The sequence below is a fragment of the Sebastes umbrosus genome, chromosome 1 (assembly GCF_015220745.1).
Source record: "Sebastes umbrosus isolate fSebUmb1 chromosome 1, fSebUmb1.pri, whole genome shotgun sequence".
NCBI classification, from domain to species: Eukaryota; Metazoa; Chordata; class Actinopteri; order Perciformes; family Sebastidae; genus Sebastes; species Sebastes umbrosus.
In genome coordinates this window covers 32496801-32512912 of record NC_051269.1, presented here as the reverse complement: position 1 = coordinate 32512912, position 16112 = coordinate 32496801, and the positions used below count along the sequence as shown (strand labels likewise).

Genomic DNA, 16112 nt, shown 5'->3' with positions numbered 1-16112 from the left:
GCTGGAAAATGATACTGAACACACACACACGCACACACACACATACACACACACATACATACATGCAGACAAATAGGTTCACACGCTGATAGATGAAAAATGATAAGATGAAAACAGACACACACACACACACACACACACACAGACGATGATAGATATACATACGCTAATATGTGTTTTGATAGATATGTACATGCACACGCACAGAAACAGGTTTGCAGGGGTGGACGCCGGGCGCACACACACACACACACACTTTGCGATGAAAGAATTTATTTACAATCTCACCAAAAGAAACCAGGGGCAACAATCCCATTATCTCTCCCTGCCTGTGTGTGTGTGTGTGTGTGTGTGTGCCAGAGAGAGAGCGAGAGAGGCCAAGACAGATAGAGAGAGAAAGAGCTCATAAGGCTGTGATGAAGCACTGGAGAAGAGAGGAAATATGGATGTTATTATCTAGATAATGGGCCCGTAAACAAAGGATACATTTCATTCACGGATGGCTCGCATCTCAATGAGCGGGCACACACACACACACACACACACACACACACACATACCAGCACACATAGCAACATACTGTAGTTTTAAACACAGACAACCGGAATGAGAATAAATTGCTGGCTGACACACACAAAGGTGTAAGAACAGTTTTTTTTATTTTGTGGGCTCCCGGCATCATTTTCTCCCTCTCTCTTTCACACAAAAAAAGGATATTCCAGTTGGCAGCCACATCTATCTCTGGAGAGTCCAGTTCACTGGCTAATGACCAGTCCCCCCAGCCCAGACTGGTTTTGCACACACACAGCAATACAGAGAATAAAAGTCTGTCTTTCCTATCTTCTGTTTGCATCCATCTGCTTGTCTCTCTGTGCATCTTCCAGCCTGCAAAATCCCAAGTGTCCAAACGACTGTCTCTCCATAGTTTACCTCACTTTGTCCATGACTGATTCCAGCATCGCTTGGCGTTCGTTGCACACGTCACTTTTTTTTCCCTCCTGTGTTTGTTTCACTCTTCATTCTCCTCCCTACCCTTTCTCTGAGGATGCAGTTCATATGCAGTGCTAACATGTTCTTTTTTAAATGTGTGAGGAAGAGTGAGAAAGGTGAGAAGAAAGAGAGGAAACGGAGGAGTGGGCGAGTGAGAGTGGGTGACGTGCGAAAACAACAGGTAATAAATCGTCTCAAATCAATTTATTCCACGGGCGCTGCAGCCAAGACTGGCCAGAGAGAATATGGAAACCAGGGAGAGAACAAAGGACCATGGGATATATAAACTGAACAGATGGATGGATGGATAGATGGATGGATGGATGGGAAACATTTGTCTAATTGAATCACTATGAGCTACTGTGCCGGGGAAACAAGCACTAGAATCTAATAATCAGGTTAACCAGGAGGAGCTGTACGTTTAGGAGGGTTAAGAGCTTCCTCTAGACATGTACACATACGTGTGTACAGTCACGTATGTGGGCATGTAAGCTTGCATGCCTGCACATATGTCTATCTGTTTTCACATTCATCTACACAAATCTGTATGATTTCACACATGTATGTTTACATGCATGCACAGCTCTATGTGAATATGCATGAATGTGTTCTGAACTAAGTCAAGAAATCAATGTGGTAGTCAGTGATGATCGGAGACACTGCTGCTGCTGTCTCCTCCGTATCGCTTAGCTTTCCGTTAAGTGGTTGATGGATGGATTCATAGAATGATGCTGTGCTTGTGTTTTTCAGGAAAAGCCCATCTCTACTCTCTTGTCAACATGCATAATGTAACATTAACAGACTTTAAACACATTAGGGGCGCTGTCTTAAGTGAGGACGTAGAGAAGCACCGAGAAAGGTTCGGAGAGGACGAAGACAAAGCGCAGTGTTTAAGAGTAGAGAGTAATGAGGAGCGAAAGCCACGTGAAAAGAATAGCAGATGAATAATAATAACAGTGGGAAATACTACAGTCTCTGTTGTAAAGCGCCAAACCTGGCTTTTCATAACTGCTACTCCGAGATCCTCCATGACCTACAAGTGCTATTTCTTCCTGGATGTTGTCTGCCAGCTCAACAAAACAGAAAATAAAAAGAGATGAAGTAATAATAACTTGTGATTTCCGCTACAACTGTGCTCTCTGGAGAGAAGTGGCCCAACAATGTTGAAAACAGCTGAAATCTGATATCTAACGCGGTAAATGAGTGAAACAAGTTGTAGTATATAACTTGTAGTGTCCCATTTTTAACATTCCCCAACATCCCCAGGGATTTTATCACCATCCCTGACTTTCCCCATCTGCCTCATGCCTCTTGATATTCATAAACCTTGCATAATTCCTGTATTAGAAAAAAAGATTGCAAATAAAATCAACACTGCTCCATCTAGTGTTGTCACGATTCCAAAATTACTACTTCGATACGATGCCCTGCCTAAATATCCTGATACCGATACAGAAACGATACCACGGCAAAACTCTAAAACATCAGGAAAGTCATGGAATAATAGATTTTATGTGATTAATTTGATGGTAAACTGTATATTTGTATCCAGATATCACTTATTAAACAGCGCCCAGTCCTAATTTTGTCCACTAAAGCAGAGTGCTGCACATAAACACTGACCCGCTGTTGCACATCGATGCATCTCATAGGAAATAGCCTAGAACCTTCATTCTTAAAGTAACACTATTAATAAAATTGGGTATTGTACCGTTTTTAACGGCAGGGTATTGCGATACCTTTCTAGTATTGGTGTACCACCAACACTAACACCATCACCACACTGAAACTACCATCCTCCTCCTCCTTTTTTATCTGTTCGCTGTGCATTAACACCTCCCTAAACCCGCCGATCCACCCAAAATCCCCTAATGCCGAGTTTTATCTGTGCCAAGCAGGCCTGGTTAGCTCTGATAGACACACGGGATGGCTAGGTGGTGATAGGGAGCGAAGCTGGCGGTACGAGGGTGAGAGAGCCGGGCGATAAGACGGTGACGCGTCAATGAGAATGATGCCTGTCATAGCCGCAAGTGACAACTGATGGAGCTTGTGTACATGAAAGTGAGAGACGGAGATTGTCAATTGTGTGTCCTCTATTGCACGGTTGGGAAGAAAAGGAGGAAAGGAACAAAAAAGGGGGGAAAGTGGGAAGAACTGGAGGAGCTACAGAAGGATGGAAGAGTAGAAGAAGAAACTTATTGTATAAAAAAACTTCAAATAAAAGGATGGAAGGAAAATAGAGAAAAGAGAAGAAAAGGAGAAACTTCAAAGACTCCAAGGAAATGAATTAGCAGCTCGTAGAACGGAACCAAATGAAATGGTCCAGGTGTTCCCATGTCTGACTGCGAGCCATAACACACCAGCATGAGCATATAGCTCCAGTAATGGCTCTGACATTTCAAAGCAGATTTGGAGATGTGCGTGAACACAATACTTGGCTCGCTCATAGCATGTAAGAACACACACACACACACACACACACAAACACATACAAGCACACATACGCTACCTTTATTGAGGGGTAAATTGGACATAAGGTCTACCCGTGCATAATGGTAGCAGGCCCCACATTCCTGACTTTGATGTGGAGGGGGCCCCTGTGTGCATGAGTGTGTGTATGTGTGTGTGTTTAGGGGGCCCTATTGAACTGGGGAATTCAGCGTGGCCCTCTCCAGAACAAAAGGAAATGAAGAAAAGCAGCAAGAGGGTCATGAACAGAGGAGAGGAAAGTGTCCGGGTCCTCCAGTCATTGGACTGTGGGAAGGAGTGATGAAGAGGGTGAAGGAGTGAACAACAGATGACGATACTTTGTATTAGTGGACTCTAGTGCCTGGGTGATCTTGTATATTGTAATATACCACTTGGCTGTGCTGAGCTGGGCCTTACGGTTGTTAATGCTACCAATTTTTCATGTTTAAATCAGTGATATACAGTCATTAATTTGTATCTAGGAGGCACCTACCAGCCCCTTACAAGATGTGATCCTTTCTGTGATTTATCCCCCCCTTTTTTTGCTGTTAAATATCATGTGACCCTACAGCGTGGGATAATTTCACACAGCCAAATAAACTCATACAACAGTCCCACACATCATATTGTGCTCAGTGGAGAGACTACCCTCTGACAACTCCATGTAAACGTCTCCGGTATCCTCTGTGTCCCTCTTAAAGCTGTGTTTTCTATCTGCAGCAGGGGCGTTCAGATAAAGGGCTGAAATCACTCACTTCCTATCGCAACGGTGAGCTTGGCAGAACTTGAGCGCAGCAGGACACAAAACAAATCCATCAATTGTTCCTCGAAACGGCAAGATGTTGCCATTAGAAACATCAGAAAACATACATTTTCCCTATCGCTGAGTGTGTGTGTGTGTGTTTTCAGTTCCTAGCAGTAATTCAAGAGGACAGGGCCACTAGCACTGAGCACTTGAGCCTGTGCTTTCAAACACACACATGTGCAGGTACAGCAAGTGGGTACTAGTACACTCATTCTCTGTGATACTGCTGCAGTGCATTGTTAGTGAGAGGAGAGCATCCCCTGGTTATATGAATTTATTTTTTGATGGAATAAGTTGTTTTATCTAGCACAAAGAGACTCTCTTTTAGTCCCATAGCTCCAAGGTTGTGTGTGTGCGTGTCTGGGTGAGTTAGAAGCTGGGAGCAGATGGAGCATCACACATGAGTGAGTGATCGCCCCGATATATCTATGAGACAAATCCCCCAGCACCACCATCACCATCACCATCACCATCACACACACAGTATATACAGCCGGCCACATAGAAGAGCTCAGAGTAAACCTATACCATATGTGGGTCAGACAGCCTTTCCTTCAACAGCACCAAGACAGACAAAGAGCTATGGTGACAATGATGGAGGAGGCGTGCACTCAAACACATATATATACAGACACAGTCAGAGGAATGTCAGTGTGGCTGCTATCAAAACACAGCGTGTGTCTGGAGCGGGTTATTTTAAGGTCTGGGACGGAGAGCAGATGCGATCATAAATTTCGCTCTCTTTTATTTTAGTTTAAACGGCCTTTATTGGTGTGATAGTTGATGGTGTTTGTGTTTTTTTGAGAGGGTGTGCATAGATGGAAGCCCTGCTATGGTGAGAAGCTTCTTAAAGGGATAGTTTGTATTTAGAATATTTTTGCCAGTTTACCTTGCCATGGGTCAGCTATACAGTCTATGTTTCTGACGGGCAACTGAAGCAGTTATCTATGCTCTCGCCAAAGCAACCAGACTGCATTGAAAAAAACGGCAATTTTACCTCACAGAACATGGAAGTTGCTGGTCTACCGCTGCCTCGATTGGTTAGTTTGTTTGTGGTATTGTGTGGCTTCGGTTAGTTCGGATTCACCAATCACACAATAGCTTAAACAAACAACCGATCGAGGCAGCGGTAGAACAGCAACCCTCTTGTTCTGTAAGGTAAAATTACAGTTTTTTTCCAATGGAGTCTGGTGGCTTTGGCGAGAACAAAGACGGATACAACGGCTTCAGTTCCCCATCGGAAAGGGCTGTCTGGCTGCAAGGTAAAGAAGTGAAAATATTCAAAATATAGCGTACACTCAAACTTATATTGATTTTTTTTAGGCAGGCCTTTCTTTCAGGTGGCTAAAATACGTTTTGCTAAAGGCCCCGTCCACAGCAGTACATTGCTTTGATTCCGAGCTGTAACTCCTGTCTGCTTCTCCAAACTGGGGGCCGATATAAATAAATATATAAGCACTCAATAGACTAAATAACCTAGAAGGAGAAAAGAGAGAGAATGACGAGAGTATGTGGCAAAAAAATCATCTCCTCAGACACCTCTCCGGTAATTTTTCCACACACCACCACACATTACTGACACTAATGCACACACCTTCAAGTCGCCTGTACTCAAGCGCTCGTCTATCATTATCGCACGGTCCATTAAAAGACAATTCTCTAAAAGTCCTTTTTCTAATGTTTCTTCCCCTCCAAAAATTCTGTTATGAAGTGAGATTTGGTTGTCAGGATGTAATTTTACGAGCACTTTATTCATCTAACAACACAGTGTATTTTAAACGAAGCTGCCACCTGACGGGTTCAATCAAGGATCTTGAAGGTTACGTCAAGCGCTCGCCAATGAGTTCAAATATGCGGCCGTGTAATCCGGTGTATTCTGTCATATCAGGTTACTTGCTATGCCAACTCTTATTGACTGGCTCTGGGATTCACCCCCATGTCTGCACCATGGTTATTCATGTGTGAGCCTGTGGCCTTTCACCAGCAGAGCTTACAAAAGGTCACATACTCATTCTCACACACATACAGCTACAACGGGCTGTGGAGGAAGAGGAGGCATGAAAAAAACAAGCAGGAGAGAAAGGGAACAAAGACCCAGCCACATGTTGTATGATTCTCCAAGCGCACATGCATGCATGCAATATAGTGTTAACACAGTGAAAGAAAGTGAGCCGCTTTAACAGCAAATTAAACCTATTCATCACCGTTAAGGCCTTTTAATCCTCATGCTCGCTGAAAATAAAAGACCTTGTCATCGCTCTATCCCTCTATCTCTACCTATGTGTTGCACCCTCAGCCTTCCTCTGTGATGCATTTCTCTTATTCATCTCCTTTTTTCCCTCTTCTTCTCTCCTTTCCTTCCTCCCCTCCTCTTTCCCTCCAAATTAAATGCCTTTAGCTTGCAGTCGTCAGATAAGTGTGCGTAGCGAGTCGCTAGACACGGCAGCGGCGGCGGCATTTCATCTTCCGACCATCACTAAATCACGTTAACTCAATCATCTGCATGGAGTTACACACACGTACACACACATGCGAGTGTGAGAAGCGCTGCATCTAGAGAGGTGCTTTACTATGACTGATTTTATCAGCTGTCTTGCAAACGGGGGAAGAAATTGCACCACAACATTATCATATACAATAAGATGAGACTGGAAGATAGAGCTTTCCAATTGAATGCCTTTTTAGTGTCGCCATTCAAATGAGAAAAGACCTCCTCTTACATTGAGGAGCAACACAAATCCCTTATGGGATATCTCAACCGAGACAATATTACACATTTACATCAAGGACTGCTGAGAGGATATTTATGTTAAAGACATAACGTGCATACACTTAAAGGCTAGATTTCATATTTATATGGCTATGGGTGCTTGCACGGAAGAATAGCAACCTGGCACATGATGCAGTGACCCTGGCATGTTTGGACCCATAGAATTTTTATGTGTACCGTTGCGACTTGCAGCAAGTTGCGGGATCACTGAGGTGAGGTTTTGCAGTAATGACTAAACGAGCAGTGGAGTAGTACCGTTACAAAGCACAGAGAGCCAGAGTAAATGAGTCAAACTTAGCAAATTAATGCTTCACCCACACAGCAGAGGAAATCACATTGCCATCGCCAGAGGAGTGACAACTTTTTTCGTCTCGTTTTCTGTAGCGATTGAGACGTTGAAGCATGGTGGAATTAGCAAACTAGCTAGCAACAAACACTGGACTTTCCCCAAGGAGACCGCTGTTTGTGTCCCGTGTGAAACGCAGTCAATTTAAGCCAAACCACAATGTTTTTTCACTAAACCTAACCCAGTAGTTTTGTTGCATTTTTGTTATCATGTGTTTAAACCGGTTTAAAACTGTTTAAAACCGCGACCGTAATCCGGGAGAAAAATACGTTTCCCTCAAAACGTATTTTGGTTCTGCAGTTAAGTTGTAAGGGAACGTAGTTTTGTGGGAGGCTGGCCTCCGGGAGCTGCGTCCGTTTTCTTCGCGGCAAGCTTCGCTACAAACCACACACTTTACGGCCCTACTGACGTGTATTCTGTTGTCAACATAACAACTAGGGCTGACAAAAATGCTTCGAAGCTTCGACCGTTGCCATGGTATTCAACCTCCTAATCAGTATTTGAAAGCTTTGTTTTTAAAAAATAACGATTCAATATATTGGGATACTGTAAGCAAGGCGATATATTGCTATTAGGGCTGACTCGAGGCTACGAAGCTTCGACCGTTGCCATGGTAACCAACCTCCAAATCAGTTTTCGAATGCTTTGTTTTGGGTTCTTTTTGTATACAAGTATGTAATAATTATGTATAGATCCCAAAATAGCCCATGAAATAAGGATTAATCCCATTATATTATTCATTATTCATATCCAACATCAATTATTATTAGTTATTCTCAGACAGATATCGTTTGTTGTGTGTAGAGGTGTGTGTGTACAGTAGTGCTGCAGCAGCACTGAAACGGGGGAGATGGAGACAGACAGACAGAAGAACGTGTCAGAAGCTTCGAAGCTTCGAATACCTTTGAATATTTCTCACCGAAGCTATGGTATTCAAAATGGTATTCTGGACAGCCCTAATAGCAACAAACAACAATCTCCATTTTCTTTTGTACAAGTCGAATTACCACAGCAAACAGTTCTATGACCCTTCTACTCCTATCTTATTCCCAAGTTTGGATCACTGCTAACTGTTCAAGCCATTGAGAAAAAGTGAGAGCTATGCTAACAAGCTGCCTTATCAGACACAGGAAGGCGGGAAACCAAACAAAGATCTGGGAAGAGTGCTAAATGCAATGAGGGGGGACCGATGCTATCATCTACAGAGTGTGTATGTGGCTTTGAAGGGAGAAGTGGAGCACATACAAACACAGGAAGAGATCGGCTGGGGAGCAGAGTGTTTGTGTAGGAGTGGGGGGGGAGGGTGTGTGTGTGTTTGTGTGCATACAAAGTGTGTCTATCAATTTGCATTTGTAGCAGAAATGCTCACGTGCGGTGAATTCATGCGAGTGTGCGATTGTGTGCGCGGGAGTTAATCTAAAATCAGTCACATTAAAAAGGCATCAATTAATAGCTCGGAGAAACGAAGAACATAAACACACTCCCACTCCTGATGTGCCACTATGCGGCGCCGCTTGACCCAACATTTACTGACTAGATCAGCCATTCACTAAGATTACAGCGAATAGGACCTAATCTGCAGCTGTAATTACCAAGGTAGGTATGTGTGTGTATGTGTGTGTTTGTGTGTGTTTGTGTGTGTGTGTGTGTGTGTGTGTGTGTGCGTCTTCCTGTGGGAGAGCCAAAGTGATTACATGGCCACTGGTGCCTCTAATAGCATCTTTTAGGGAGAGAGAGAGAGAGAGGGAGCGATGAGTGATTTCCATCTTTCTTGGGAAGGACCAGAATTATGGCGGAGGAATTCTATGGTGGTTAAGATGTGGGTCTGTTTTGACGGTGCCGTCATGTACAGTAAGAGTGTGTGTGGGTGGGTGTGTGCGTGTGCGTGCAGATGTTTGTAATAGATGTAACACAAGAGGCTAATGGGAGCCAGGCCAAAACCACACCTCAGCGTAATGTGTGCCAAACCATTCCTGGCCACAAATGCCTGCCTCTCCTCCGCCTCTTTCATTTCTCCATCGTCTCCTTATTTCATTTTATTTCACCACCCTTTTCCCGAAGAATTTCTGTTTTTTCCTTACTTCTTTCCCTTCCCCCTTTTATTTGTGTTTTGACACTTTCCATTACCCCTTAATCCTCCTCTTTTTCTCTGATTCCTCGCCCTTTTTTCTAAACAGTGTCTTCCTCTTCTGTCTTTCCAAAACACGAGCAAAAAAAGTGAAAAAAAGAGCCTTACACAGCTCTTACTCACACACCACAAACACCCACGACAGAAAAAGAAACACTGTGAGAGAACAGAAAAGAGAGAAGTTGATGTAAACAAAAGTCAGGATGAGCACAGAAAACTGGCGAACCACAACGACAACGTCAGTCGGTGACACAGAAGATGTTTTAAATTAGGAATAATGTTGGCTGGTAACAATAGGAAGCTTGGTGGCTTAAATGAGAGGAGGTTTAGTGGGGGGGGGAGAAAAGTAATGACAGAACACGCACACACAAATAATGTCTGGCAGTTGTAAAGAACGAGGAATGCAGATGGTGTTTAAAATGAGCTTTTATGGCGTGGTTTAGAGCGATTTACAGCAGCGGTCGGCCTTGTGTGTGTGTGTGTGTGTGTTCAATCAGTGAGTGGCAGCATGGTACACTATTCAGAACAAGGTCCTGTAACTTTAGTGTTCCAGTAAGATGAACTGCTCCACCCGCTTTTCTACCATCCCTTCTTTCTTTTTCCTGGTCTTCATTTTTGTTTTCCCTTCTCGTTTTGGTCTATAAAATGTCAGGAAATAGTGAAAATTTCCCATAACAATTTACCAGAGCTCAAACTGATGTCTTGTATTTTTTTGACCAACAGTCATAAACCCAAAGATATTCAGTTTACAATTACATACAACAAGGAAAAGCAGTAAAAGGTCAAATTTAAGAAGCTGAAGGCAGCAAATGTTGTGTTATATCTTGGTTTAATAAACGACTTTAGGCCCAGTCACACCAGAAAGTGGCACAGTGAAAATTCAAGTGCACTGTTTGTGAATTAGTGACGAATAGTAAAATAGGCAATGCCAGAAGATTGGTGATGTAGGGACTACTCCAACAAAACCACTTAGTTAGGTTTAGGAAAACATCATGGTTGGGCTTAAAATAAGTATGTAAACCAAGTAAAATACATACGTAAACAACGTAGCATCATTGCAGAAAATGGACAAATGCCACTAATGTAACTTACAAAACAAAAGACAGGTCTGCTGGTTGAAAGCCCTGTGTTTGTTGTACTCAACATACTACCCTCCCACCAGACATTAGCGGTCTTTTTCCTCTTTTATTCTACATCATTACATTACAGTCAACAGCCAACTGTCCAGTTAGCGAGCTTGATAGCTCCTTGTAAACAGTTCACATACTTTATTCAAAAGAAGTATTCGTGCCATCAACTCCTACACATTACAGTCTGGAAACTATTGCTCTTTAGTGGAGCAGTTTATACTCCGACAGAGGCGGTTTGAAAAACAGCTAACAACCTACGATAGATTCCTCCATTACCATTCTCTCAAAGGTCAGCACGTCAAAACAGGTCGCTATGTTGGTGTTGCCGAGTCTTTAATGGATTAACTCATTAATCGACTATTCATTCATAAGATGTCAGTATGTTGTGATAGTTATCGCTATACAAGTTTTGCCCTTATCACTAAACTCCCTTTCAGTGTCTGTTACACAATGTATAACTAGGTCAAAAGTGCAAACCTCGCTCCTGGTTTCTGTAGAAGAGAGGAGGAGGCACATTCCTGCCATGACTGCTCTAATCCTGTCCTTCAATACAACCCTCTACTGCCTCACCAACTACTCTGTGTGTCTGTGTATGTTGATGTATGCCTGAGAGTATGTTAATATCTCTGTATGTGTTAAAACACAAACATAACAGTCTAGTTGTATCCACCAAGACGCTCCATGTGTCAAGGGGGGAATGGAAAGACATCGGCATAGCAACCTCATAACAATCAGTGCAGGGAGGTACAGAGGAAGAGAGGAGTATATATGTGTGTGTTTGTGTCAGTTCCACATTACAAGACAGTGTCAGTGAGGCAGAAAAAGAGCGATGGGGGGGGGGGAAGTGAACTTTGGGTTCGAGTCAAAAGCACCAAAATATGTGTTTTTCTTTTGAGTTTAATGGTGATGTAGTACGTGATCTGTAGGTCCGGTGGGGTTTCTGCTGTTAGCTTAACACGGCTGGACTCTATTTGTGTTTGTCCAGGAGGCACAACTCTGTTTTTCTTGGCATGAGGCTAAATGTAATGCCTTCTGCTGAGAGCTGAGGAGAGAGATGTACTGATGGATGAAGTTTAAGTTACTGATGCATCGAATCAGGGCAGGGAGAGGGGGCGGGCAGCTTTTTCCAAAACTAAAAATATAATTATGTAACCTGTACGTGAATGTGAATAAACTTGAGGAAGTTCATTGTTGTGCATCTTCAGAGAAGAGAACTGGTTTGCAGATTGTGTTGATTAACAAATGTTTTTCAGCAGAGTTTGGCTCTTGAACGCACATGTGCACTCAATAACTAGTGTGCGGTAGCATCGCTTTTTCACTTCCTTCAGTGGAAGTCGCCCAGTTCTCTTCTCCACCCAAGCAAAGACAACATTAGTTTCTGTCTGAAACCTAAAGCCTGACCCTGCAGTGCGGCAAGACAAAATATAACTCTTTTCCTCCCCTCAGCCCTCCATCTCCAGGTGAGACCACCCACTTTTTTGCCCAGATTACTAACTCTTCTTTGGAGGGGGAAGCCAGAGGAAAGTCCCTGGCTTGGGTTCGGGCCTGGTGCGGGGAATCCACCTCTGAAACTGAGGCGGAGAGGAAAGGGAGATCTGGGAAGACTGCCATTGACAGGAACACAAATGAGAGTTGGAGCGGTGTGGCTTTCACGCATCCGCTAAACTCCTTCAACGCATTTTTCTTCCACCGCTTCATCTCTGTGTTGTTCATTCAGCATTATTCTCCTCTTTACATTTTTTATATCTCACTCCATCTTTCGGCTCGGTTCCCATTTCCCTCCCTTTCCCTCACCCTCCCTGCCCGCTCATTCCACTCTCCCGGTGTGTGTAATGGTCCACGGGGACGGTCTTGGCTGCTGCCGACCAAATACAACGAGCATGACTGATTTAAGAGCCAAAAGACTGGACGGGACAGAGAGAGGGAGAAATTATGCGTGTTTGTGTGTGTGTGTGTGTGTGTGAGAAAGAGAGTTAAAGAGAGGGAGAGAAAGTGGAAAGCAGTGAAGTCCAGTACAAGCTGAAGAGAAACAATTAAACAAGTGAAGGATGAGAAAGAGAGACTGAGCTGCTACAGTCATCCTCAGAGAGAGCAGGGAATAAGAGACCACACATAGCTCTAACCGGACCTTATTAAAACACACTAAACACTACACTACTGTATGTGTGTGTGACAGAGGAAAGGGACAGCTGTGGTGACATTTAGCAGATGTGCCAGCCATGTGTGCAGGCACGCCGAGACATGACCTAGTCCCAGGTGCTGCTTAATCCCTTACAGTCGTGATATTACTCATTAAGTGACACCAATGGAAAAGAGAAATGAGGAAGTTACATTTTTGACCCTCGCCTTCCCTATTTTGAAATATTGAAAATATGGTCATTGCTCAATATCTGACCTTCCCTTTTTTTTGTTTGGATCAGCTAACTCAGCATCTCCTGAGGTAAACAGGTCATCTGTAAGTGCAAAACTCCAACTGAAAGCAACATAAAAGGTCTTCATAAGCTTCGACAGTATACAGGGATAAAAGAGATGACAAAACTGAAAACAAAATATTGCATTTCCAGATAACACGTAGGTCGACACATTTCCTGGTGTGTGTTGAACACCGGGTGTGATTTAAACACAGAGTGGTGTATAAGGAGAGTCTATCAGCTCCCTGTCTGTCCCAGCTGTTGTTTAGAACTTGATCTAGGTTTGCTGCGGCAGACAGTGTTACAGGTGTTACACGGTGTTTGGGCATACATCAATTACATTACTTGCCCGTTCTACGGTCTGTTATTTCTTTATAGCAGACCGTTGCTATGTATAACAGACCGTTGCTATGGCCACAGCTCTGATGTCGGACTCTGGCGGACTGTTTTTGTTTCAAATTATTGATTTCTTAATTAAGTAGCTGTGTATTAAGCGGGATAATGTACAGCTAGCGGATCATTGTTGTGAAATAAACCCAGACAGGGCAATGCAGCAGGGGTCTTGCATCGCCCTGAAGTTGGACGACGGACACTACAAACCTGCAGCCCCGCAGCGAAAGCTCGACCGGAGAGGCCATACACACAGTAATCCAAGGTTAAAGAGCACAGTAAGCACTCTACATATTAAGCGTCATCTTTTCTTGTAGAATATCCGGTGTAATCAGTAACATCGGTGTCACGAGTTTATTAACCGGTGGGAAAATTTCCTCACCGTGACTTCCCTAACTTCATCTCAAATTCAATCTCACTCCTCCTGTCTGTTTTATGAAAGCACACAACCACAGACTTCTGCTGACACAACGGTGCGGTTTAACTGTGTACACAAACTGGGTGAAGGAATATCAGGAATGTGGTCTGTTCTGCCTCTTTAACACACCTGTTCACACCTGTCCACAATCATTAGGCATAGATGCAGGTCTGTCCATTTCAGGAAGTTAGCCCTTCCTGTCATATCAGTTTACAGGAAGGGGAAATCATTGAAGGAGGCTGATAACGGTGTAAAATTAGTCCTTGTCTTCTGGCCAATGAGCGGAGGTGAATACACAAAACCAGGAAGCGGATATTGTCCCGCTGCCAATGAGAGGAGCTGAGCAATAAATCATTCACCCACCACATTGTAGTCGATGAAAAGCGACCGCGGGTACACTGAACCAGATAGTGGGTGCAGCTCTCCAGCCTCTGGACCCAGATGGGTAGACACATCGTATGATTCTATATGTGGGCTGCAAGTTTGGCGTGCTGCACTCAAATAACGTCTATTAATACATCCGCTGCTCAACTAGAGGCCACTTTACACTGCCTTATGTAACCGCAGGGTCACAGAGGGCACAGATAGAGATAGACTATGGTTGTGTGCAGTATGCAGATACCCACGGGAATACACTCCTCTGCACATATACATGCATGCCACTCACACTGGCATGCAAACAGACATAGAAGCGCACACACACACACACACTCTACAGGCATGCCATAGCAGTGCCTGAGCAGCTGGTAAGACCAGGTGGAGGACAGATGCCCCGCCTCTGGTTTGGCCCGTAGCCACGGTAACACAATGGGGACAGACCAATGGCTGTAGTCTCTGGGGAGAAGGTGGGGGTGGGTCTGGTTGACACCCAAAAGCTATCCAGATGATACGGCCCACCCACGTTCAACCACATTCCTGCCAAATTATGACAATTAGAAGCTGTAATCGACGGGCTGTATGTTTCTGCGGGTTCATCCGGGGCTGAGCGGCAGTCGTGCAATTAGCGAGAGCAAATCTGGCAACATCCAAATCGACGGGGACAATACCAGGAAAAGCAGGATGGGATTGTTTGCAAACTTTGTAAGTCTTTTGTTTTAAATAGCATTTGTTTCCCACATGGAGAAACTGTGTTTACGTGATTTACAGCACACTAAACCGTAACTAAAATATTATGTTGTAATGTGTTGAAAGAGCTGAGCTCTGAGCAGTCTCACAGGCTCAAAGTACAAACAGACAGAAGGGCAGCGCTGGAAAAAGAAAAGAAAGGACAGAGACCAAGGAAGGATAAAAGGAGGCATGATGGAGGAGAAAGCTCGAGAAAAGCCGAGTGATGAGTGTGAGACCTTTTTAAATCAGAGGCTGCTGGCTGACTATTACTAACAGATAATAGTGTGTGCGTGGTTTGTCTCTTTGAGTGAGAAAGAGACAAAGGCAAACACAGAGAGAGAAAGCGAGAGCAGAGTTTGTCTGAAGTGGTGGCCAGCTGGGTCAACTCTCATTCCTCTATGTCAGCGAGGGAGGACATGGCGGAGGTATGGAGAGAGAGAGAGAGAGAGAGAGAGAGAGAGAGGGGGGAGGGGGAGAAGAAAGGAGGTAGATCCAGGAGGGGAGGGAATCAAAGAAAAACAGAAGAAAAGAATGATCGCACAGCACATGACAAGGAAGGGAGATGAAGACACTGACTATTCGTCACTTACTATCAGGGAGAGGGTTGGGACACGATTTGAGTCGAGCCAGGAACAGAAAGGAAGGAAGGAGTGACATGAAAGATTAATCTGTGCCCAGCCCTGTTTTTCCCCCCAACCAGCAAGTCTGTCATGTCTCTTCAGTGTCTTCATAAGCGATAGTCAACCTGGACTGAGAAAAAACAAACCCAAACCAGAAAGTGATGGAGGAAATACTCGCTCTCGAATACACTCAAACCTTTAGTCCTTTTTACTTTTGCCATGGGATGTGTAGTGTCCAGACATATGTGATCATTCAAGGCCCAGATATACTCCAAAACTGACTTGGACGCATAAACGGTTGAGTTTATCCTACATTTGGGCATTTGGACATGATCTGAGACTCAATTGACCAATCCTTAGTTACTGTTGCTAGGTCGATGGAAGGATATAGGTCTATTCACGATGATAAACTTTACTCAGGTAACTTTTCCCATTGGGATGATAGACATTGTTTATATAACATTGTTTATATAACGCCAAAAGTTACTTTGAGGCAGCACGAAGCAGAAATAATATAAACAAAGGAAG

The 16112-nt window shown here is 43.8% G+C and overlaps 1 protein-coding gene across 6 annotated transcripts in view; it reads right to left on the bottom strand.

The window, feature by feature from the left end:
• The window catches only part of LOC119485011 (plexin-A1-like), a 233385-nt gene that overhangs the window by 127645 nt on the left and 89628 nt on the right, over window positions 1-16112 (bottom strand). The window lies entirely within an intron of this gene.